Source organism: Canis lupus, chromosome 19, assembly GCF_003254725.2.
Source record: "Canis lupus dingo isolate Sandy chromosome 19, ASM325472v2, whole genome shotgun sequence".
NCBI lineage: Eukaryota > Metazoa > Chordata > Mammalia > Carnivora > Canidae > Canis > Canis lupus.
Window position 1 is genome coordinate 22311381 of NC_064261.1, and position 25069 is coordinate 22336449.

The following is a 25069-nucleotide window of genomic DNA, read 5'->3' on the forward strand; positions in this document are numbered from 1 at the left end:
CTTTAGTAGAATAGGTATGATTTCTTCTTTAAACGTTTGATAGAATTCCCCTGGGAAGCCATCTGGCCCTGGACTCTTGTGTCTTGGGAGGTTTTTGATGACTGCTTCAATTTCCTCCCTGGTTATTGGCCTGTTCAGGTTTTCTATTTCTTCCTGTTCCAGTTTTGGTAGTTTGTGGCTTTCCAGGAATGCGTCCATTTCTTCTAGATTGCCTAATTTATTGGTGTATAGCTGTTCATAATATGTTTTTAAAATCGTTTGTATTTCCTTGGTGTTGGTAGTGATCTCTCCTTTCTCATTCATGATTTCACTAATTTGAGTCTTCTCTCTCTTCTTTATAATAAGGCTGGCTAATGGTTTATCTATCTTATTAATTCTTTCAAGGAACCAACTCCTGGTTCTGTTGATCTGTTCCACATTTCTTCTGGTCTCGTTTTCGTTAAGTTCTGCTCGAATCTTTATTAACTCTCTTCTTCTGCTGGGTGTAGGATCTATTTGCTGTTTTTTCTCTAGCTCCTTTATGTGTAAGGTTAGCTTTTGTATTTGAGTTCTTTCCAGTTTTTGATTTGATGTTTGTATTGTGATGTATTTCCCCCTTAGGACTGCTTTTCCTTTATCCCAAAGATTTTGAATGGTTGTATCTTCATTCTCATTAATTCCCATGAAACTTTTAAATTCTTCCTTAATTTCCTGGTTGACCCTTTCATCTTTTAGCTGGATGGTCCTTAACCTCCACGCGTTTGAGGGCCTTCCAAACTTCTTGTTGTGATTTAGTTCTAATTTCAAGGCATTATGGTTTGAGAATATGCAGGGGACAATCCCAACCTTTTGGTATCGGTTCAGACCTGATTTGTAACCCAGTATGTGGCCTATTCTGGAGAAAGTTCCACGTGCATTTGAGAAGAATGTTTATTTAGTTGTGTTTGGATGTAAATTTCTGTAGATATCTGTGAAATCCATCTGGTCCAGTATATCATTTAAAGCTCTCGTTTCTTTGGAGATGTTGTGCTTAGATCTATCGAGTATAGAAAGAGCTAGATTGAAGTCACCAAGTATAAGTGTATTATTATCTAAGTATTTCTTCACTTTGGTTATTAATTGATTTATATATTTGGCAGCTCCCATATTCAGGACATATATATTGAGGATTGTTAAGTCCTCTTCTTGGATAGATCCTTTAAGTATGATATAGTGTCCCTGTTCATCTCTCACTACAGTCTTCGGGGTAAATTTTAGTTTATCTGATATAAGGATGGCTACCCCTGCTTTCTTTTGAGGACAATTTGAATGGTAAATGGTTTTCCAACCTTTTATTTTCAGGCTGTAGGTGTCCTTCTGTCTAAAATGAGTCTCTTGTAGACAGCAAATAGATGGGACCTGCTTTTTTATCCAGTTGAAAACCCTGCGCCTTTTGATGGGGTCATTAAACCCGTTCACGTTCAGAGTTAGTATTTAAAGGTATGAGTTTAGTGTCATCAGGATATCTATTCAGTCCCTGGTTTTGTGGATTGTTCCACTGAACTTCTTCTTAAAGGGGAATTTTAAGAGTCCCCCTTAAAATTTCTTCAGAGCTGGTTTGGAGGCCAGTTCCTGCCTGTCTTGGAACTTGTTTATCTCTCCTTCCATTTTGAATTAGAGCCTTGCTGGATAAAGTATTGTTGGTTGCATGTTCTTCTCATTAGGACCCTGAATATATCCTGCCAGCCCTTTCTGGCCCGCCAGGTCTCTGTGGAGAGGTCTGCTACCCTAATTCTCCTCCCCATAAAAGTCAGGGATTTCTTGTCTCTTGCTGCTTTAAGGATCTTCTCTTTATCTTTGGAATTTGGAAGCTTAACTATTAAATGTTGAGGTGTTGAACGGTTTTTATTGATTTTAGGGGGGGAATCTCTCTATCTCCTGGATCTGAATGCCTTTTTCCCTTCTCAGATTAGGAAAGTTTTCAGCTATGATTTGGTCAAATACATATTCTGGCCCTCTGTCCCTTTCGGTGCCCTTGGGAACCCCAATGAAACGTAGGTTTTTCTTCCTCAGGCTGTCGTTTATTTCCCTTAATCTATCTTCATGGTCTTTTAATTGTTTGTCTCTTTTTTCCTCAGTTTCCCTCTTTGCCATCAACTTGTCTTCTATCTCACTCACTCGTTCTTCCACCTCCTTAACCCTCGTCGTTAGGACTTCTAGATTGGATTGCATCTCATTCAATTGATTTTTAATTTATGCCTGATTGGATCTAAATTCTGCAGTCATGAAGTCTCTTGTTTCCTTTATGCTTTTTTCTAGAGCCAGCAGTAGCTGTATAATATTGCTTCTGAATTGGCTTTCTGACATTGAATTGTAATCCAAATTTTGTAACTCTGTGGGAGAGAGGACTGTTTCTGATTCTTTCTTTTGAGGTGAGGTTTTCCTTCTAGTCATTTTGCTCAGTGCAGAGTGGCCAGAAAGAAGTTCTATTGGGAAAAGGAGAAAAAGAGAGGAGAGAAAGAAGGAAAGAAAAGAGAAAAAGAAAAAAGGAAGAAAAAAAGGAAAAAAGAAAAGAAAAAGGGAAAGAAATAGAAAGAAAGGAAAAAAGGGGGGAAGCAAATAAATCAAAAAGCAAAAACAAAACAAAACAAAACAAAAACCACGGGGGAGTATCTTCTGATTCTGTATACTTAAGTCCCTTGACTTCCTTTTGGAACTTGTCCATCTAGTTGGTCTTCTGGGGGAAGGGCCTGTTGTGCTGATTTTCAGGTGTTAGCACTTGGGGGAGCTGCTCTGCCCCTGCCTGGTCCAGGGCTCAATGAGTGATGTTTATCCTGTTTATCTGGTGAGGCCACTGTGAGGCTCAGTGGGGGTTGTTTACCCCGTGAGGCCCCAGGAGGAACAACCGCAGTGGCGGGGCCAGCTCTGAAGCCCTGGAGTCAGCTCCCGCAGTAACCACGGAGCTCTCCGTCTGCAGGGCCTGGAGGCTCCGGGGTGGGGCCGCTGATCTGCTCAGCTCGGGGCAGGAGCGTCCTCGCTGATCTGGGCCCTCCCGGCCTCTGCCTGTCCCGGGGGAGGCCGGATCCTGGACTGTGTCCCCGCGCCCTGTGCTCCGGCGCCTGAGCTGTTGGATTCGCTCCCGCCCCGCAGCCCCCTCCGCGGAGCCGCCCCCGAGCCCCCCCAAGCTGCTCCCGCCCCGCAGCCCCCTCCGCGGAGCCGCCCCCGAGCCCCCCGAGCTGCTCCGGGTCCCCCGTGCGCGCTGCAGCCCTTAGGGAGCTCGGCGCACTCTCCCGGGGCGCAGGTGCCTGTTAGTGTCCCCGGGAGCCCGAGGGCATCCCCGCCCTCCTGGGTCCTGCTCCACCTCCCTGGAGCCCCTTTTCCCCCCGGGAAGTTCGGTGCAGCTCCTGCTTCTCCGGGACGGGTATCTCCTGTCCTGGGGACACTCGCCCCGGCCTCAGCCCGGCTCCTCGCGGGCCCCTCCCCCTTGGAGGCCTTTTGTTTCTTTATTTCTTTTTCCCCGTCTTCCTACCTTGATAGAAGCGCAAACTCTTCTCACTGTAGCATTCCAGGTGTTCTCTCTTTAAATCTCAGGCCGAATTTGTAGATTTTCAGGATGATTTGCAGGTTTTCTAGGTAATTTGGTGGGGACAGGTGTTTTGGAGACCCTACTCTTCTGCCATCTTGCCCCTCCTCCCTAAATGAATTAATTCTAATGCATGCTGTTATTTCTTCCTGCCTATCTCTGACACTTGGAATTTTTTGCTCTATTATGATCCAGATTCTCCTAAAGAAACTCTTCACTGGCACCCTGGGTTCTGTCTGTCCAGGCAATGACAGCTCAGGGCCTTATTTCTAGGGCCAATGGACACTCATCAAAGATGGCATTTGGACAGAATAATCCTGATATTGATGATGACTAGTGGAATTATTTCTTCAACTCTATCATGTTCCTGCTTCATGTAGACTTTTTACCTCAGTGATCTGCATGTAAGAGGAAAATGATCAAATACTTCATTATTAGAGTTATTTGTCTACCCTAGCTGGACCAGCACAAGAATGTGAATTTGACTTAAATAACATTGGCTCCATGGCTTCTAACTCTAATCTCAGCCAGTTTGGTGGTTATCAGATGTACGTGTGAGGCTTGTGAAAAGGAAGTTTTCCTTGCCCCCATCTATGACGATTTTGATTCTCAGAATCTTTTTTTCAATAAACTCCCGAGTGACTGATGACCAGCACCAGGACCTGCTCTATTTGTATCTACCAGTACCAAAACACTAATTCCAGGATATGAGAAGCTTCCTCCATATACATGGGGGCCTAATTGGAAGTCCACAAGCAAATATCTTAGGATAGCATGAAGGGGCAGGACAATTCCTGGGTTTGGCCATTCTTGGCAAGCATATTCCACTAGCTAGCAATTCCTACACTCTTACCCCTCAAGTCGGTTTAAGCCTGGTTGCTTTACTGTGCCTTACTCTGGTCCTCACCTGTGGCATTTAGCCTGTGTTAGGGGGATAAATTGCTCATACCTGAGACTCTGTATCTATATGCTAATTTTCTCCTACACAAGAGAACCAGTTTCCTGCATTTTCCTTCAATATGGATATATATCTTTTGATGAATTTTTCCCTTGGGACTTACTATCTTTTCTGCCTGCACACACCTTAGAGACCTACAATGGCAGAAACACACCCACAGAGAGAATATTTTTACAAGCCCTGGGGCAGTAGCCATAATAAATTACTTTGTCTTCTATCATAGTTCAATATGAGCACTATTCTCAGGACTGTAATTTTATCTTCCTTTATTTGGCTAGACAGTAATAGGGCCCCATTTGGTATGTGCCTGGGGTGAAGCACATTTAATACCCCAAAGGAGATAGCAATGTGTCCAGGCAAAGATCACCAGGTCCCAGGGTTTGGAGATGCAAACAAGCTACTAACTTTGATAAGTGACATGGGCCAGAGCTAGGTCAGAAAATGGGTACAGTACATGGAAACTTGCAAATTAGTAGAAACTAGGAAAAACATAGCTACAGAGATCTTGGCTGCATGATTGGAGAGGGAGTGAACTTCATATGATGAATGCAGATGAAGCCCTGGCATGGAGATCCATTGTGAATTGGTGATGGTGGCAAGATCAAAGTAGGGGCCTGGAGGTTCTAGAATGGGATAAAACATCAAGGTGAGTTATGTCAGCTACAGGCTGGAGTATTTTAAACTGTTGTGGACCTACACAAATCATGGTAGGGGCAACTTCAGCAAAGCTTGAAAAGTGTACACCTAAGGGTAGGCAAGCAGGACAAGGGGAGTATGGGATGATCTAAGTCTTCAGGACGACTTTCTTGGACAAGTTTCTTGAAGCATGAAACTGGGCCTGGAGTGCTGGGCAGCATTCCACCAAAGAAGCAGGATGAAGAATATTAATACAAAACCCAGAGTGAGCCATTCCTGATTTATTCCTTTTGGTATCAGCATATCATATCTTTGCTTATATATTTCTTTTGACTTATTCCTGTCAGCTATAAGTAGCATGTAGTTGAGTCTTAATTCCAATACCCACTTCTGCCTTTTAATTGGGGTACATGGACACCCCCATTTAATGTGATTGCTGATTTGTTTAGCTTTAAATCTAGCATGCTGCATTGTTTTTATTTTTGCCACATCTATTTTTATTTTCTATTTTTGTTTTTGACTCACTTTTCCTTCTTTTTCTGCTTTCTTTTGGATTTAATATTTTTGTGATTCCATATTATCTTGCTTTTTGGCTCATCAGCTATATATAATTCCTTATTCTGTTCTTTAACAGTTGTTTTAGGGATTATAGTATAAATCTTCACTCCATCATGGTCTACCATTAAGTAATATTGTAACATTTCATGTGTGGTAACCAAGAGTGCATCTTGATTCCTCTCACCTGGACTTTGTGCTACTTTTGTGATGCATTTTACTTTTACATATATCGCTTACCCCAAAATGCATGGATATTATTTTTATTTTAACAGTTATCTTTTAAAGAGATTTAAAAAGCAGGAAAAGAATCTCATACTTTTACTCATGTAGTTACTACTTCCAGTGTTCTTAATCTTTGTGTAGAGAGTTATGCGCTTTTCTAGTATGTTTCCCTTCTACCCGAAAGGCTTATCTGAACATTTCCTATGTAGTAGCTACTGCTAATGGATACTTTTTGGCTGCATGTATCTGAAAAAGTTTTTATTTTATGTTAATTTTTACAAGATATCTTTGCTAAGCACTTAATTATTTAAAGATACATCTTCTTTTAGAACAAACAATCCTAAAACTTATATGGGACCACAAAAGACCCCGAAGTGTCAAAGCAATCTTGAAAAAGAAAAGTAAAGCTAGACTTCAAGTTATATCACAAAGCTGTAGTGAACGAGATCATATGGTACTGACACAGTAACAGACACACAGAACAATGGAACAGAAGACTCAGAAATGAATCCATAACTATATGGTCAACTAATCTTTGATAAAGCAGGAGACAATATCCATTGAGGGAAAAAAGACATTTTCTTCAACAAATGGTGTTGGAAATGCTGGAAAACAACGTTCAAGAGAATGAACTTGGACCACTTTTTTATACCATATATAAAAATAAATTAAAAATGGATGAAAGACCAAAATGTGAAATAGGAAATCATCAAAATCCTAGAGAAGAACAAGCCAGTAACCTCTTTGACATCAGCCATAGCAACTTCTTACTAGATACGTCTCCTGGGGCAAGGGAAACAAAAGAAAAAAACAAACTATTGGAACTACATCAAGAAAAAAAGCTTCTGTACAGAGAAGGAAAAAATACACTAAAAGGCAACCTATGGAGTGGGAGGAGATATTTGCAAATGACATGTCTCACAAAGAGTATCCAAAATCTATACAAAACTTAACAAACTCAACACCCAAAACCCACAAATAATCCAGTTAAAAAATAAGCAGAATACATGAATAGACATCATTCTTCCAAAGAATAAATACATATGGCTAACAGACACATAGAAATCATTGATAAGGGAAATACAAATCAAATTGAAACTATAATGAGATATCATCTCACACCAATCAGAATTGCTAAAATTAACAACACAGGAATCAACAGGTGTTGGCAAGAATGCAGAGAAAGGAGGATCCTCTCATACTCTTGGTGGTAATGCAAACTGGTGCAGCCACTCTGGAAAATAGTATGGAGATTTCCTCAAAAAGTTAAAAATAGAACTACTCCATGATTCAGAAATTATATTACTAGTTCTTTACACAAAAAATATTAAAACACTGATTTGAAGGAATACATGCATTATCAACAATAGTCAAACTATGAAAAGAGCCTAAATGTTCACTGTCTGATAAACAGATAAATGGATAAAGAAGATGTGATATATAAATAAAATGGATTATTACTCTGTCTTTAAAAAGAATGAAATCTTGCCACTGGCAAAGAGATAGATGGAGTTACTAAGTGAAATAAGTCACAGAAAGACAAATATCATGATTTCACTCATGTGGAATTTAATAAAGCAGATGAGTGTGGGGGGAAGATAAAGGCAAAGCAGAAAATAGATTAATAACTATAGAGAACAAAGTTAAAGTTTCTGGAGGGGAGATAGGTGGAAGATGGGTTAAATAGGAGATGCGAATTAAGGAGGACATTTGTGACGAGCACTGGGTGTTGTATGTAAGTCATAAATCACTATATTGTACATCTAAAACTAATATTACTGTACATTAACTAACTGGAGTTTAAATAAAAACATGAAAAAGAAAAAAGATAAAGACCTGTCTTCTTGATTGCATAACTCTCAATGAGGAATCTACTGCTAACCTTAGTATTTTTTTTCTCTGCTGATAAGGTGTCTTTCCCCACCCCCCACCACCAGTTGCTGTTTTTCATTGCTGGTTATAAGGAATCAAATTATGATGTGCCTTCGTGCAGTTTAGTTTTCATGTTCTTGGGGTTTATTGATCTTGGATATAAGGGTTGAAATAGTTTATCGAATTTGGAAAAATTTCAACCATTCTCCCTTTAAATATGTATCCCTTCCTTTTTCCAATCACACATTACATACCTTTTCTCTTTCAGTGACTTCAATTCCACATATATTAGGGAGCTTGAAGCTGTCTCCCAGATTACTGACATCTTTTATATTCTTTTTTTTTAGATTTATTTATTTTTATTTTTTTCAAGATCTATTTTATTTTTATTTTTTTAATAAATTTATTTTTTATTGGTGTTCAATTTACCAACATACAGAATAACACACGGTGCTCATCTTTTATATTCTTAAATTTTGTTTCAATTTGCAGTTTCTAGTATTATTTCTCCATGTTCAACAATCTTTTTTTCTTTCATATTTAATGCTATTAATCTCATTCAGTCAATTTTTCATTTTAAACACTGTAGTTTTTTTTTATTTATTTTTTACTGGTGTTCAATTTACTAGCATACAGAATAACCCCCAATGCCCGTCACCCATTCACTCCCACCCCCCGCCCTCCTCCCCTTCTACCACCCCTCGTTCGTTTCCCAGAGTTAGCAGTCTTTACGTCCTGTCTCCCTTTCTGATATTTCCCACACATTTCTTCTCCCTTCCCTTATATTCCCTTTCACTATTATTTATATTCCCCAAATGAATGAGAACATATAATGTTTGTCCTTCTCCGACTGACTTACTTCACTCAGCATAATACCCTCCAGTTGCATCCACGTTGAAGCAAATGGTGGGTATTTGTCATTTCTAATAGCTGAGTAATATTCCATTGTATACATAAACCACATCTTCTGTATCCATTCATCTTTCGTTGGACATCGAGGCTCCTTCCACAGTTTGGGTATCGTGGCCATTGCTGCTATAAACATCGGGGTGCAGGTGTCCCGGCGTTTCATTGCATTTGTATCTTTAGGGTAAATCCCCAGCAGTGCAATTGCTGGGTCATAGGGTAGGCATATTTTTAACTGTAGTTTTTAAACTAGAAATTTCTAGAAATTTAATTTAGGTATTTGTAATATCTTCCATATCTATACTTAACCTTCTTACCATATGAAATACAATTATGATAACTGCTTGGTAAACTTGTCTGTTAATTCTGATATCTGTATTAGTTCTAGGTCAGTTTTGCTTCATTAATTTTTTTGTCACTATTATAGGTTTGTATTTACTTGATTGTTTATATACTGGGAAATTTTTTATTGGATACCAGATATTACAGATTTAACTTTTTTGGATTCTAAAAACGTGAAAATTATTAGTGTTCCTGTCACTGTTGCTGTTCGTGTGTGTGTGTGTAAGTTACTTGAAAACAGTTTGATCTTTTCTACTCTGTTTTTTTTTATAAATTTATTTTTTATTGGTGTTCAATTTGCTAACATATAGACTAACACCCAGTGCTCATCCCATCAAGTGCCCCCCTCAGTGCCCATCTACTCTGTTTTTAAGAGTTGTCAGAACTGGAGCAGTGCTGTCTAGGGCTAAGACACCACCTTTTTGAGTGCTTACTCACTGACCGATGAATTATGATTTCTAATTTGGCCAGTGGGAACATACATTACTCCTTAGGTGGTTGCTGGTACTATGTCCTCTCATCTTTGTGTTTCTTTCACTGTTCTTGACTAGTTTCCTCACATGAAAATGTGGATCAGCATCCTTCTGAATAATCAAGCAATCAGGAACACATACCTATCGTTATATCTTTCTATGACACACTGCCCCATGAACTCCAGCTGCTTGGTCCCCCTGGACTCACAGAAATATCACCTCATCTTAGGGAGATTTCTCCACTCCATCTCCCTTCCTCCTTTCTCCCCCACACCTGGAAACTCTTTCAAGGCAATAAACTAGAACGATTGTAGGGCTTATCTCATTTGTTTTGCATTTGCCATGGATTCCTGTCCTCTTTTGCTTAGTGTCTTAGGTCTTGAACATTACTTTGTATATTTGGTCCATTTGTTGCTGTTGTTTTTCATGGAAGGATAAAACTGGCCCCTGTTACTCTTCTTGGCTTGAGGCAGAAGTCCCAAAGTGCCACTTCTACATTGCAATTTGTATATGTTTATGTGCCAATAGAACATAACTTCAGCTAACCTCCCATATGAAGTTTATGTTCTTTTTTTTTTTAAGTTTATGTTCTATATCCAAGTAACAGCGGGAATTATCATTCATTTGGCATCTACTGTGTGATAGGCACTGGTGTATTATTTCTAATTCTTATGGTTGACTCTGTGATGTAAATGTTGTCCTCACTTAAGAAAACAGATCCTAACAAGTTGAATAGTGTCTTTGTTTTAGGAGTTGAGAGGTGGTTTACCTCAGGTATGTAAGCTTGAAACCAGGTCTTCTTTCCTATCTTAGTTTGCCTAAGTTGTGAGGAAACAGTTTTCTAGATACTCTGCACCCTGTGACATACTGCATCAAATTTAAATCAAATTTCCATAGTCTCCAAGTGAATGCCAAGACAGAGTCCAGGGTCATCAAGGAAGACATGGCTGCACATATCCTCTATATGGACTGGAGCATTCTTCTCCCCTCTAGCCTGAAACAACAGGAGCTACACAGGTGAGGAGGAGAAACACAGGTGCTTCTCTACACAGGGATGCTCAGTAAGGTCTTTGATGCAGATACTAGCCTCCATGGTCCCCTGATGGGTCTGGCTCTGTCAGACAAAAGTCAGCTGCCCTCAATGGCCAGTGCATGCCACACTCCATGGGCTGAGCTAGCAAGGACCAATTAACTTCTACCATAGAATGGGGCATGGAAACTTAACAGGCCTCTGGGATGACTATATTCAGGGAAAATCTCTTCCCCTCATCTTGGTTTTTCTGTGAGTTGATTGCCTACAAGGACACTGACAGATGTTCCAGACAATTTCTGATGACTGCAGACAGCCCCACCTCAATAGAAGAGCCATAGGACCTGGGTAGAGAGGGCTCACCTTCTGGGGCAGAATTTCCCATCTGCATGTAATGAGATAAGAGTGCCTTTCCTGCTCAATGGTCATGAAGTTTAATGCAGTGTTTACCCCACTCTTTCATTTTTTTCTACAAATAGTGAGTCTTACGGCTTTTTTTAAGCCCTGTGAACACAGAGGAAAAAATAAGGCTGTGTCTCTGATCTGTGGAAGCTCACAGCTGAATGAGGTAGGTAATCAAGAAATCTACTAAATACTGCAATGTAGTCTGAGCTACATTGTGTGTGGTGGGTTTCAAGCAGCATATAATGAACAAAGGAGCCCAAAGAAGAGTATAGTCATTCAGGGATAACTGTCGGAGGCTGCCACCAGGATGTGACACTTGAGCTGACCATGGAAGGAGTTGGAATTAGCATGATGAAAAAACTGAGGCAGAAGTATTAGGGTAATGTAAAGCCCAGAGGTCCCCCAAAGCTGTGGCATGTGCATGTATAGGAGCCTCTTTTCCCTCCTTTCCTTCCTTCCTTCCTTCCTTCCTTCCTTCCTTCCTTCCTTCCTTCCTTCCTTCCTTCCACCATCATCATCATCATCATCATCATCTTAGCAGTAGTAGCATCTTCATCTTCCTCTCTTGATGTAGGACAAAGCTGCAGATTCCTCAACTGAGAGCAATATAGTTAATTCAAAATAGAACACACAATCTGCCATAGCTATTGTATCACCAGAGCTTGCTTACCAGCTGTTCCTATGGAGTTCCAGCCACTATTGATTTTATTATGTGCCTTTCATTATAAGATTTTTGTTCTTTTGACTCACAATTAAGATATTTATAGGCAGAGGGGCCTGATAAATCATCTCTTTCCCCTTCCTCTTTGCAGCAAGCTATCCCATAACATCCTTGCCAGACTGTCACACAGTCTCAGCTTGAGTCCCTCCCCAGCAAAGATGGGACTTGCTGTTTCATTGAACCATCTCTTGGTGAAAAAAATTGCCTTGAGGAACTACAATTCATTTGTCCTAGTTCTGTCTGTTGGGATCATAAAGGATATTTTGCTTTTTTTTTTCTGTATGACAATCTGGGAGACATCAACAGGACTTTGTCCAACAGCAATTTATCAAATGTCAACAACTCTCCAGGTGCTCTGCTGGGTGTGACAGGCATCCCCATAGAAAGCACTGAGTAGTAAGTGGAAGGCTGATCTTAATTATTTAGGGATTGCTAACTTTTCTGTTAAATCACTAGGCAGACACTGTGGTATCCCGGTCACACGCCTCAGAGCCTCATTGAATTCAGACACAGCTGTAGTAAATGGCTCCCTGGGAGCTCAAACTCACTTCCTGAATTATACTGCCTTCACTTTGTATCCAGAGTCTTCTCAAGATTTAGGGGCTCTCTGGAAGGGTGAGAAGTGAGTCCAAAGGAGGGGGCTACTAACACTGAGGGTTACATTCACTCAATGGGAACCAGGCCAGTGGTTTTAGTGCTTTTTGTCTTGGCTTCCAAAGTGGTGGATTCCAGAAAGCATTCTGTATGCTTCTCAGGGCTTCCAATAAAATCATTCCTGCAGCCCTTAGCAGCCACCTCACTAATAGCCTCATATCCTCTCTCCTCATGCATTCTCTCTTCCTGAGGCCACCTTCCAAACCAAGCCTAACCAAATCTTTGGCTCTACTTCCAGGGAACCTATCAAATTAAATAAGGCAGGGGATATAGAACCACAGAATTTCCACACTCTACCCCCATCAAGCCCTATCTCCATATGCACCTGCCTTCAGGCCAGCTCAGATCAGCCCTCATCATGAGTATCTTCTGGATTCCAAAGTACATAGTGTTTTCTCTTCCCCTCAGAATCCAGAAGCACTTATGGTCAACAACCTTACTGAAAGTATCTCATATAGGGTCTCATCACCAGTAGTTGTCACATCCTTCAATATTATTCTTGTGCTAGTTATGATTTTTATACATCTATACTTTGCACACACTTGAAAAAAATATTTATCAACAATGTTGCCATAAGGGACTTCAGTGCCTTCATCTGGAAATAAGGTGGTAAAAATTACCTGCTAGGACTGTTACATGAGCCACACACATCTATAGCTGCTTAATATGCTCAGCTCAATGTCTGGCAATCCTTAGCAGTCCTTTCCCACCTATTTACTTCCTCTTTTCATATTTGAGGCTTTGAATTATGTCTGCCAGTATATTGCCAAGAGTATTCCTCAGCGAAGTGTATAATTACAGCAACTTCTTCATCATTTTCAGAAGCTAAAAGAAGAGCTATGGAAAAGGAGGAAACAAGGATATAAAAGTGTTTGAAGTTGGAGGCTGCCTATCAAAAGTCCTCTGGGGTTCTCAAATCTTTGCCAGATTATCTTAAATTTTAAATTCAATTTAAATTTAAATTAGCCAACATATAGTACATCATTAGTTTCAGATGTAGTGTTCAATAATTTATCAGTTACCTATAACACTCAATGCTCATCACATCACATGGCCTCCTTAATACCTATCACCCAATTACCTCATCCCCCTACGAACATCCCCTCCACCAACCCTCAGTTTGTTTTCTGTAGTTAAGAAGGGAAGGGAGAAGAAATGGGTAGGAAATATCAAAAAGGGAGACAGAACATAAAGACTCCTAACTCTGGGAAACGAACTAGGGGTGGTGGAAGGGGAGGAGCGCGGGGGGTGGGGGTGACTGGGTGAGGGGCACTGAGGGGGCACTTGACGGGATGAGCACTGGGTGTTATTCTGTATATTGGCAAATTGAACACCAGTAAAAAATAAATTTATTATTAAAAAATAATGAAAATAAATTAAAAAGCTTAAAAAATAAAATAAATAAAATAATAAAATAAATAAAATAAAATAATAAAATAAAATAAAATAAAATAAAATAAAATAAAATAAAATAAAGAGTTCATGGTTTTTCTCCCTCTCTGATGACTTCCCATTCAGTTTTCCCTTCTGATCCTTTGTGCTGTTTCTTATATTCCCTTCTGATCCTCTGGGCTGTTTCTTATATTCCACATATGAGTGAAACCATAAAATAATTGTCTTTCTCTGACTTATTTCACTCAGCATAAGACCCTCCAGTTCTAGGTACTTTCAAATTAAAAGCAGAACATTTCTGTTTTCATCTGTTAAGTAGTAATAAAAATAAGTATTATTAAATATTAAAAATTTCACAATGTCCATGAAGATGACAGTTTCTACACTTTATAAATGAAGAATTGAGGCTCAGAGAGGCTAAGTCACTTGCTCACGCCAACAGTCTCTTGGTCTACTTGTTTTTAAAGCCTGTCTTTCCTCCATGCTGCATGTCTCTTGGGAGATCACTAAGATCCAGAACTGGCCTTTTCACCTTGTGTATTTATTGCAGACCATGGCATCATGGAATCGACACTTACCAGAGAACTTCTGGCACTCCTTTTTTCCATGCCAAGTGTAGTAGCATTTGGTTTGGCTAATTTGGGAAGCTGACCATCTATGTTCCAGCGTTATGGACTGCATCACTGATGGGTGCCTCTGAGCTGGGTTCTCAGCTCAGCTTCGTGGGCTCTACTCCATAAAAGGAGGCCCTAGCAGATCTGTGCTTTCATTTGAAGTGTGGGATGAAGCACTCTGGAAGTGATTGCAGTGGGCTGGCTTTTGATGCAGAAGTTCTCCCTGGCAGGTTATTTATAGAGTGGGTGGAGTGGAGACATGACAAATGTAAACCTAAAATAAAAATAGTTTCAGATTCACATAAATGAAGTAGTTAATCAAAGCAGAGAGTGACAACATGTCCACAAGTTTCCTCTGCCTCATGGTGTATATATGTGAGTGTGATTGGGGGGTTGGTATTCACTTTCCTGGTAAAACAGGAGAGGATCTGATAGCACTACAGGCTGCACATCCGTTGTGAAATGCAGCTATGTGATTTAACTTCTTTGTGATCTTAGAAGAGCTGGGACTAACAAGCAGGGACTATGCTTCACTCTGGCATGGAGACCTTTCTGCACTTGTTCCTTGTTCTCATCACTAGCTACTTCAATACAGTTCACTTCCGCTCCTCCCCCCCCCCCAAAAAAAGAAAACATTTTGAGCAATTATTATAGGCTAATCTGACAAATAAGAAAAGTTTCTCTCCACGTGGATATTAGAGGAGCAAGGGGTGGGGAGTGGTAAAAAGACCACTGACCACCGCAAATAAGAGCTTTCAGAGAACTTCAGTTCACCTGGGCATCGCAGGTTTCACAGGAGAGCTGGCATGGAGAGTATGCTCGGAAGGATGGGTGTGATTTCAAGTCAAAGACAATGAAAAAAAATAGACATTTCACTCTGTGTTCTGGATTAAGGTTACAGCAAATGTTTAGAGATATAAAGGTTTAAGGCATTCAGCAACAGGGATGGTTTAGGTATGACTACAAGCTAAGTCCAGATTCACCAATTTTAGTAAGAATCATCTAAGATGCTGCTGTCATTACAGGGCTCAGGCTCCTTTACCATATATTCTGATCCAGACCAGGAGTCAGTCATAAATCTGTATTTCTAAAAAAAATCCCCAGTGGGCAGTACATGGTGAAAGGAATTGCACTTTAAAAAGAGTGAAAAATGAAGTAAGATGAAGGCGAATGGAGGGTGGGGCCAGGTTGTGAACCTTAGTGAACATCAGGAGGTGTTTTGACTCTATTAACTATGTAATTGGAAAATCACTGATTTTTTTAGAACTAGATAGAATTGTCTTAGATAGAAGGTAAGAAGAACCCTAAACTGAGCTTGGCTATCGAGGTGGGGGAGGGGAAGGAAGGTAAGAATGCTGGGAAAAGAACCAAGGTTGAAATAAAAATACTTTAGCTCTGGACTCCCAAGATCTCAGGTCAAGTCTACCAGTAACCATGTAGCTTTGAGCTGGTATGCAGCTCCTGATTCCCAAGAACCTCAGCAGTTAAGTGAATATTGTACAGACAGATATGTGTCATTTCCTATATTCCTCTCTATAGTGCAGAGAATTTCAAATGTGTGGCTCTTGGCTGATGGCAGAAACAGATATATCCCCAGCCTATCCTCTAGAAACTGAGTGTGGGTATGTGACCCAGGCTTGGCTCTGCCAGTGCTCTCACCTGGGTCTTTGAAGGTTGCAGGAATGATGCAAGTTTGGAAGAGCCAAAACATTCCTCATGGCAACCATGATGTGAAGAATCTATCAGAGCCTGTGGCATGGACATCAGAGTATCACTGGAGGTTTGCAAAATTCACCAGTGTTGGCATCAAATGTCCAGGCAGGCTTCTATTCAGAGTTGTAACCTAAGTTTGTTCACTGTTTTCTAGCCCACCTAATTTTCTGCTTCTTTTGGAAGCCTGGTTCTCCATCTTTCCCGGTGACTTTGTGAGGAGCTATCTAACAGCCTTTCTTTTCTTCTTAATCTGTACAGACATTTACTGTTGCTTGTTACAACTAATTTCTACTAATGCAGAATATGAATGAGACAAATGTATTATTCATGAAGTTATTTTATAAACTCTGGACTATTTTCTGTAGGCTAAAGAAATATTAAGCTTCTGAATCTGAACATTCAGAATAATAGTGATTTATTTTTAAAAGGAAGTTTGGAAGAATTTCTGGAGAGTTTGACAAAATTTGTTTCAGAAGGTTGGGAGTAGGAAGTACCACTGGGACAACCATTCAGACAGACGGAAAAATTGGCGTATTAATCAGGGTTGAGTAAATTTGCTGTAATAACAAATAAACTTCAATGTCATGGTGCAACAAAATTTAATTTCTTTCCCATAGTAACAGGGGAAAATAAAGCATGGAAAATACTGGACTGTGTGCCTTCAAGGACGTGAAGAATAATGCTCCACTCCTTTACATGGACTGCACATACTGACCTACTCCCAAAGGGTACAGCATGGAAATGAAGGGAAAATGATGGAAACCTGAGAGACACCACCTCAACCAGGTGACCAAGGCCAACATCAACAGTTATGAGCGATGCTAATAGCAAGTATTCTTGTTATGGTGTGATGAAAATGCCATCCTATCCGCTTCCCCAGACATAGTATACTACTCCATCATGAGAAAATCATCAGATAAATCCTAATTGAGGTACTCTTTACAAAATATGTAACTTGTACCTCTCAAACTATCAAGATTATTGAAAACTAAAGGAAAGTCTGAGAAACTGTCAGAGCCACAGGAATCTGAGGAAACATGACTAAATCTAACATTTTATCCTGGATGAATTCCTGAAGCAGAAAAAAGGACATTAGGTAAAAACTAAGAAAATCTGAATAAACTACGGGCTTTACTTAATAATAATGTGTCAATATTGATTTATTAACTGTGACAAAGGTACCATACTAATGAATGATGTTAAGAATAGGGGAAACTAGATATGAAGTATACGGGAACTCTCCGTACTAGTTTCACAAATGTTTATAAATCTAAAACTATTTAATTTTTAAAGTTTATTTTTTAAAATTTGGATTTTAAATACTTTGGCCCAATAGTGAACTCTGTCACTTTTGCTCACATTACTTTGCCCAGAACTAGTCACATGGTTCCATCTAACCACTACAGGGCTGGAAGTGTCTCTCTGTGAACTCAGGAGGGAGTGAAGACTGGGGAAGGGATGAGCACTGCAGGTAGGTGAGGAATAGTTCAATGTAGAAGAGCTACCTACAAAAAGGCAATGGTGTGTTGGTGTTCTCTCCAAGGAGAGAGTATGGAGGTGCATAAATGAGAATGTAGGAGCAATCTTTGGGGGATGATTGCTGAAGATCAGCCAGTGGAGGGATGTGCAAAGAGGTGAGTCAAGAAGGTAAAGAAGAAATGAGGACCCATTTACATGGAATGAAAGTAAGTAGGTTAAGGACAGAGGAGAGGACATGACACATATTAACAAACAGGAACTGGAGGGTATCATGCTGAGTGAAGTAAGTCAATTGGAGAAGGACAATCATCATATGATTTCACTCATATGGGGAATATAAGAGATAGTGAAAGGGATTATGAGGGAAAGGAGGGAAAATTGGTGAGAAAAATTAGAGAGGGTGACAAAACATGAGAGACTTCTAACTCTGGGAAAGATACAAAGTAGTGGAAGGGGCAGTGGGCAGGGGGATGGGGTAACTGTGTGTCAGGCAATAAGGAGGGCACTTGACAGGATGAGTACTGGGTGTTATACTATACTATATGTTGGCAAATTGAACTTCAAAAAAAAAATAAAAAAAAAAATAAAAAAAAAAAACAGAAAGCCAGAGTCCCCTTTGGGAAGTATTTCAGTGAGTAGGAGTGTATATGGGAGGAAAAGGAGTGGAGTATGTAAGTATAGATAGACATTTCAACAAATAGTAATAAGGGGAAAGAAGAATGAAAATACAGTAGCCAAAGGTGAAAAGACATCAAAATAAGAGTATCTTGTGCCTAAAATTTTTAAAAAGGAAACTTAGCAAAAAACAAAAACAAACAAAAAAAAAAACACGATTTTTTTTCGATTTAGAATGACATTTGCATTCTTGATCTTGCCTCTACTAACTTCCTTCTAAATGATAGTTCAAGAACAGGAATGATACAGAAACTACAACACTATTAAGCTGGGTGGCTCAGAGGCTTAGCGCCACCTTCAGTCCCGGGTGTGGTCTTGGAGACCCGGGATTGAGTCCCACGTCAAGCTCCCTGCGTGAAATGGAGCCTGCTTCTCCCTCTGCCTGTGTCTGTGCGCCCCCCACCTCTATCTGTGTCTCTCATGAATAAATAAATAAAGTAAAATAAATAAAATAAAATAAAAACTACAACACTGAAAATCAGTCCTTTCTTTCACCTCATCCCCAGTGAGAGTCTTTTTTTTAATAATAAACTTATTTTTTATTGGTGTTCAATTTGCCAACATACAGAATAACACCCAGTGCTCATCCCGTCAAGTGCCCCCCTCAGAACCTGTCACCCATTCACCCCCACCCCCGCCCTCCTCCCATTCCACCACCCCTAGTTCGTTTCCCAGAGTTAGGAGTCTTCATGTTCTGTCTCCCTTTCTGATATTTCCCACACATTTCTTCTCCCTTCCCTTCTATTCCCTTTCACTATTATTTATATTCCCCAAATGAATGAATCTATTAGGGACTCTAGATGTGGACTATAGACTTGGGCAAGGGTGGGACTCTGGGGCATTGCATCCTAGGAGGTAGAGTCTCTATATCTGGGGCCGGGAGGAGGGGCAAGAGGGCGGAAGAGTAGGGTCCCCAAGTCACCTGTCCCCACCAAATTACCTAGATAACCTTCAAATCATCCTGAAAACCTACGAATTCGGCCAGAGATTTAAAGAGAGACCAGCTGGAATGCTACAGTGAGAAGAGTTCGCGCTTCTATCGAGGTAGGAAGACGGGGAAAAAGAAATAAAGAAACAAAAGGCCTCCAAGGGGGAGGGGCCCCGCGAGGAGCCAGGCTGAGGCCGGGGCGAGTGTCCCCAGGACAGGAGAGCCCCGTCCCGGAGGAGCAGGAGCTGCACCAACCTTCCCGGGCGGAAAGGGGCTCCAGGGAGGTGGAGCAGGACCCAGGAGGGCGGGGATGCCCTCGGGCTCCCGGGGACACTAACAGGCACCTGCGCCCCGGGAGAGTGCGCCGAGCTCCCTAAGGGCTGCAGCGTGCCCGGCGGACCCGGAGCAGCTCGGAGGGGCTCGGGGACGGCTCCGCGGAGGGGGCTGCGGGGCGGGAGCAGCTCGGGGGGCTCGGGGGCGGCTCCGCGGAGGGGGCTGCGGGGCGGGAGCAGCTCGGGGGGCTCGGGGGCGGCTCCGCGGAGGGGGCTGCGGGGCAGGAGCGAATCCAACAGCGCAGGCCCCGGAGCACAGGGCACCGGGACACAGCCCAGGATCCGGCCTCCCCCGGGACAGGCAGAGGCCGGGAGGGCCCAGGACCGCAAGGACGCTCCTGCCCCGGAGCTGAGCAGATCAGCGGCCCCGCCCCGGCGCCTCCAGGCCCTGCAGACGGAGAGCTCCGGAGCTACTGCGGGAGCTGACTCCAGGGCTCCAGAGCTGGCCCCGCCACTGCGGTTGTTCCTCCTGGGGCCTCATGGGGTGAACAACCCCCACTGAGCCCTGCACCAGGCAGGGGCAGAGCAGCTCCCCCAAGTGCTAACACCTGAAAACCAGCACAACAGGCCCCTCCCCCAGAAGACCAGCAGGACGGACAAGTTCCAGGGGAAGTCAAGGGACTTAAATTATACAGAATCAGAGGATACTCCCCCGTGTTTGTTTGTTTGTTTTTTGCTTTTTGGTTTCTGTTTGCTTCCCCCACCTTTTTTTTTCTTTTGTTTCTTTTTCTTTCTCTTTTTCTTTTCTTTTTTTTCTTTTTTCTTCCTTTTTTCTTTTTTCTTTTTCTCTTTTCTTTCCTTCTTTCTCTCCTCTCTTTTTCTCCTTTTCCCAATACAACTTCTTTCTGGCCACTCTGCACTGAGCAAAATGACTAGAAGGAAAACCTCACCTCAAAAGAAAGAATAAGAAACAGTCCTCTCTCCCACAGAGTTAGAAAATTTGGATTACAATTCAATCTCAGAAAGCCAATTCAGAAGCACTATTATACAGCTACTGGTGGCTCTAGAAAAAATCATAAAGGACTCCAGAGACTTCATATCTGGGGGCCATAGGTTTGGCTATAAGCAGTGCAAATATTTTACATTTTCCGTGAGTTTAGGGAAGCAACACATAGAAATAAGGAAAGGTTGCATTTACATCTAGAAGAAAGGCTCCATATGACTGTCTTCTGGAAACTAGAAATCATACTGATAATCGTGTGCATAAATTTTCCTCCACCCCCAGCTCTGAGAAACTGAGTACTAGCAACAAAGAAAGGAGAGCAGGTACTTTCTGAGTTTAACACTACAATATTTAAAGTGGAAAATAGATTGGATGAGATTAACAGCATTAAATATGGCACACACACACAAAGATTATTGAAAATGAAGAGTTAGTACTATAAATTGCAAAATGAAACAGAAACAAAATAAAAAAAGTCAGTGAACTAAGGAACAGTTTCAAGCAACCTAATATACAGAGCATTGGAGCCAACAAAAGAGAGAAGGTGTGTGTTGTGTGATGTCTGATATGTGATGGGACGAAGGGAAGAAAAAAATATTTGGAGGGATAATGGCTCAAAAACTTCCAAATTTAATGAAATCTATAAACTCACAGATCCAAGATCAATAAACCTGAAGAGCATGAAAAATAAGCTATATGAAGGTATATCCTAAAATGAGTCACTCTGAGAAATAGAAAGTTTAGACACTATCATTTGGTGTCCTCAACAGAGTGCAAGCAAATAGCTTCTTTAAAAATGTAGCCAGAAGATAAGTAGCCAGGAGAAGCTGAATAGGAAAGGAAAGAAGAGGGGATCCCTGGGTGGCTCAGTGGTCTAGCGCCTGCCTTCGGCCCAGGGTGTGATCCTGGAGTCCCGAGATCGAGTCCCATGTCAGGCTCCCTGCATGGAGCCTGCTTCTCCCTCTGCTTGTGTCTCTACTTATCTCTCTCTCTCTGTCTGTCTCTCATGAATAAATAAATAAATAAAATATTTTAAAAAAAGAAAGGAAAGAAGAGAGTTATCTGGAAGAATTCAAGGAAGTTAAGCATTGAATAGTAGAATTAAAAGATGCATTGGGGGCAGAAAAGTGCATAATTGACATTATGAAAAATTAAAATAAGTCAAGAACAAAGATGAAAGTAATTTCCGGAAATAGAGGAAGAGACAGATTAAAGATGCCACAGATGCCAGAAGCTGAGGACTAAAAAAGGAGACTTAGCCTTAGAAATGTGTAGTTCATAGAAATAACAGAAGGTATAAACAGGGACATGACTCATTAAAATGTCTTTTCTAGCTTAAAAAAATTTCTAGTTAAATGGCCCGTATTCAATAAAGAGGGGTAGCAATGAGGATGAAGATGCTGGGCAGAGGTCTCCAAATTGTGGCATTGGAGTTTGGACCAGGCCTGGCAAAGGTTGAGATGGGGTTGAGATCTTGGGGTCGAGATGGGGTTGAGATCTTGGGGTTGAGATGGGGCTGAGATCTTGGGGTTGAGATGTCTAAGCAGAGGGGACAGGTAGTGCTGCACTATATGGTGGCAAAAAGCCAGCAGAACAAACTAATTCTTATGTTGACATAAGTCAGAGAAAGTGAGTTGTCAGGGAGGGCAGGAAAGGAAGTCAGAAAAGCCATCAGAAGCCAAAGTGCATGGCATCCTACCAGATGCAGAGAGGAATATGGATTCGATTCTAAATGCCATGGGAATAATCGCAAGTTTATAAATAGGTAACAAAGTAATTTATATTTTAATGAGACCCACTTGTCTAATATTCAAGAATGAGCTGTAGGGGAGCCAGAGCAGACAAATCAAATGAGATGCATTTTTGAATTGCAATTATGAGGGTAAAAAATTTTATGAGCATCCAGAGATTAACAGTCACAACTACATTCAAATTCAATCAGCCTTAGGCCTCTTCTCTGAAACATAAAATGCAGGTGAAAACAGAGAAACTCAAGAGTAGTTTTGGGGCCACAACTTTATAGAAGCTGGCCGTTCAGTATCCTCTCTCTCCCCTTCCAGCTGCAGTGCCCAGCTTCCAGGCCACTTGTTCTGTACTATGATGGGATCTTGTATGTTTTGTGCTCTATTTGTATCTGGCTCATCTTCCCAAACAGAATGGAGATGGACACTACGTCCCCACCATGTTCTCTCACTCAGAGCTCCTAATAAAGCACTCTGCAATTATTGGGACAATCAGGCTTTTTATGAGGGTTCCATTTTGTGACTGATTGAGATAATGAGGGATCACAGGATCTGGGAAGACATGCTGCAGGAAGTGGAATAAAGGTTGGATTTTGCTATTGAAATAATAATAATAATTAATAATAATAATTCATCAATGGATATCATTAATTCAGCCCCTGCTCTATGTTTGTCTCTTAAACTATGGTATCAAGAGATATTCGAGGTATTGAAATCCCCATATTTACAAAAGAGAAACTGGGAATTAAAAAGGCAAACTAACTTCTCCCAAGAATTGAGAATGCAGGTTGACCATAGTTTATCTGATTCCAAAGCCTCTTTTGCAGATGGTCTGAAGGGAGAGGAGGAGGGCTATGGTGTGTGGAAGCACCATTGGCTGATGTGTGGCATCAAGAGAGCAAAGGATGAAGGGGAACTTTTCAATTTGTGAGTTGTGAATTCTATGCTAGACTTAAGAGCTCACTTTGGAAAAGTATGGTTTGAAGCAGCCTGATGAGTATTTCACTATTAGCACTGCCCAGACCACTTAGGTTGAGGCTGCAAGAGGCCATCAACAATTAACTGCATGCATAAATTTACTCTAATTTACTAGTATTAGAAATGAAAAATTTCCTTTTTTTTCTGCTTATATACATCTTTTTTTCAAAGTAAATAAATGTAACTTTTTCTCTCTGCTAAATAACATTTGTAATGGTTTGCTTCTCTCAACATTGCACAGAGGCTTCTGTTCCCTACAAATTTATACTTTTCCCACTGAGATGATCAACCCCTGACCAATCAGATAATAGCCCCAGGCAAGCAAGCTGCTCTTATCATCAGAGGGAAGAATGATACAAATAAACTGTCAATGCCCTTGTATGCAAAGCTATGATTCTGAACTTGAAATAGCACAAAGATGTGTGGGAGAGAATCCCCATTGACCTTTGGGGAGAAACAGAAAAAAAGCCTTTGTTTTTGTTTAAATCCTGCTCTAGGGGCACCTGTGTGGGTCAGTGGTTGAGCATCTGCCTTTGTCTCAGGTAGTGATCCCAGAGATCCCGGATTGAGTCCCACATCAGGGTCCCAGTGAGGAGCCTGCTTCTCCCTCTGCCTATAAATAAATAAATAAAATCTTAAAAAAAATCCTGCCCTAGACTTGTCTGTGCTATATCCTGCCCTTGCAGAAGCAGCTCTTGGTCCATACCCCAAGGAGATCTCCCCTGGCCAGCTCCATTCCACAGGATCACATGGAGGTCCTGTTAAGAAGAGTGATTATATTTGTGTGCATTCCCATGTTACTTACCTACTCTAACAGAGCTCTCTTCATGGAGTTAGCTATGAAATATACTGGCACCCAGAAGCACACAGGCTTGAAGCAAATTTTGAGGCAGAAATGGAGATGGGGAGACCAAAGTGCTTGCATGGGAAAATCCAGTGATTCTCAGCAGATATATCACAAGAAGTACAGTCTTTATCCAGGGAGAGAAACTCTAAAATAGTGGGATGTCAAGGTAGGGGTTTTCTGAATGTAATCTAAATTAAAATCTTTTAGAGTGTCAGATTTTCAATAAGTAGAAGCTTTTCCTCTTCTTTGGAGATTCTGCTGGCAGCAATGGTACATTTCCAGATGTTAAAGAAGTCATTAACTAAGGAATTTGGCATAATGCAAAAAAAAAAAAGTATAAATTGTGCCCTCTAGTTTTGTGCATTTCATAACTCATGCAATTTTATCCAGTGGCCTGGAAGATTCATAACAAGACTTGGATTTGCCTCAGGAAATGACACAAAGGAAGAACATCAGGTTGTACAACTTGAGGATATGTTAATTGTCAATAAATGCAGTAATATTTTTACATAAATTAACAAAATGCAAAATAAAACTTAGTATGTCCAAATATTAATATTAATAATGAATAGTACTTCAAAATTTTTACACACATCTATGCAGAATCAAGACAGGAAAATATAAATCAAATGAAACCAGGAGTACCTGGAAAATAGAGTTCCTAATATTTAATTTTCTTCCTTATACTTTTTCAGTATTTTCCAATGTTTACAAGTACCAGACCTCCTTTTAATAATCACAATAATAAATGTAATCAGTAAATAGTCTATCAACTGGTTAAAAAAGACAGACAAAGCAAATTAGTAAATCTTATATTGAAAAATATAGTTATTAAAATATTAATGGATAAAATAGCATCTAATTTGGACACGTTAAATAAATTATGGGAGATTCATTAGAACACTTGTGAGAAAGATAAGAAAATTAAAGAACATGAAGGATATATCAAGATCTTCCAGTATATACCTAATAGGAATATCAGAAATGGGACAATGTAGAAAGGTAAAGCAACAATATTCAAAGCTGAATAAAACATGACTCCTTGGACAAGAAATTTGTGATTAACTCTTAAAATATTGATAAAAATTATAATATTATAGACAGATCA

General features: G+C 40.7%; 1 long non-coding RNA gene across 1 annotated transcript in view; it reads right to left on the bottom strand.

Annotated features, from left to right (window-relative positions):
- Positions 1 to 4769: 4769 nt before the first annotated feature.
- LOC112652442 (uncharacterized) overlaps positions 4770 to 25069 on the bottom strand; it is a 72129-nt gene continuing 51829 nt past the window's right edge. The window contains exons 3-4 of the long non-coding RNA XR_003131461.3: positions 14289 to 14598; positions 4770 to 5122 (exon numbers count right to left, since the gene is read on the bottom strand). This is a non-coding gene — a long non-coding RNA (uncharacterized LOC112652442). The remainder of the gene's footprint in view (positions 5123 to 14288; positions 14599 to 25069) is intronic.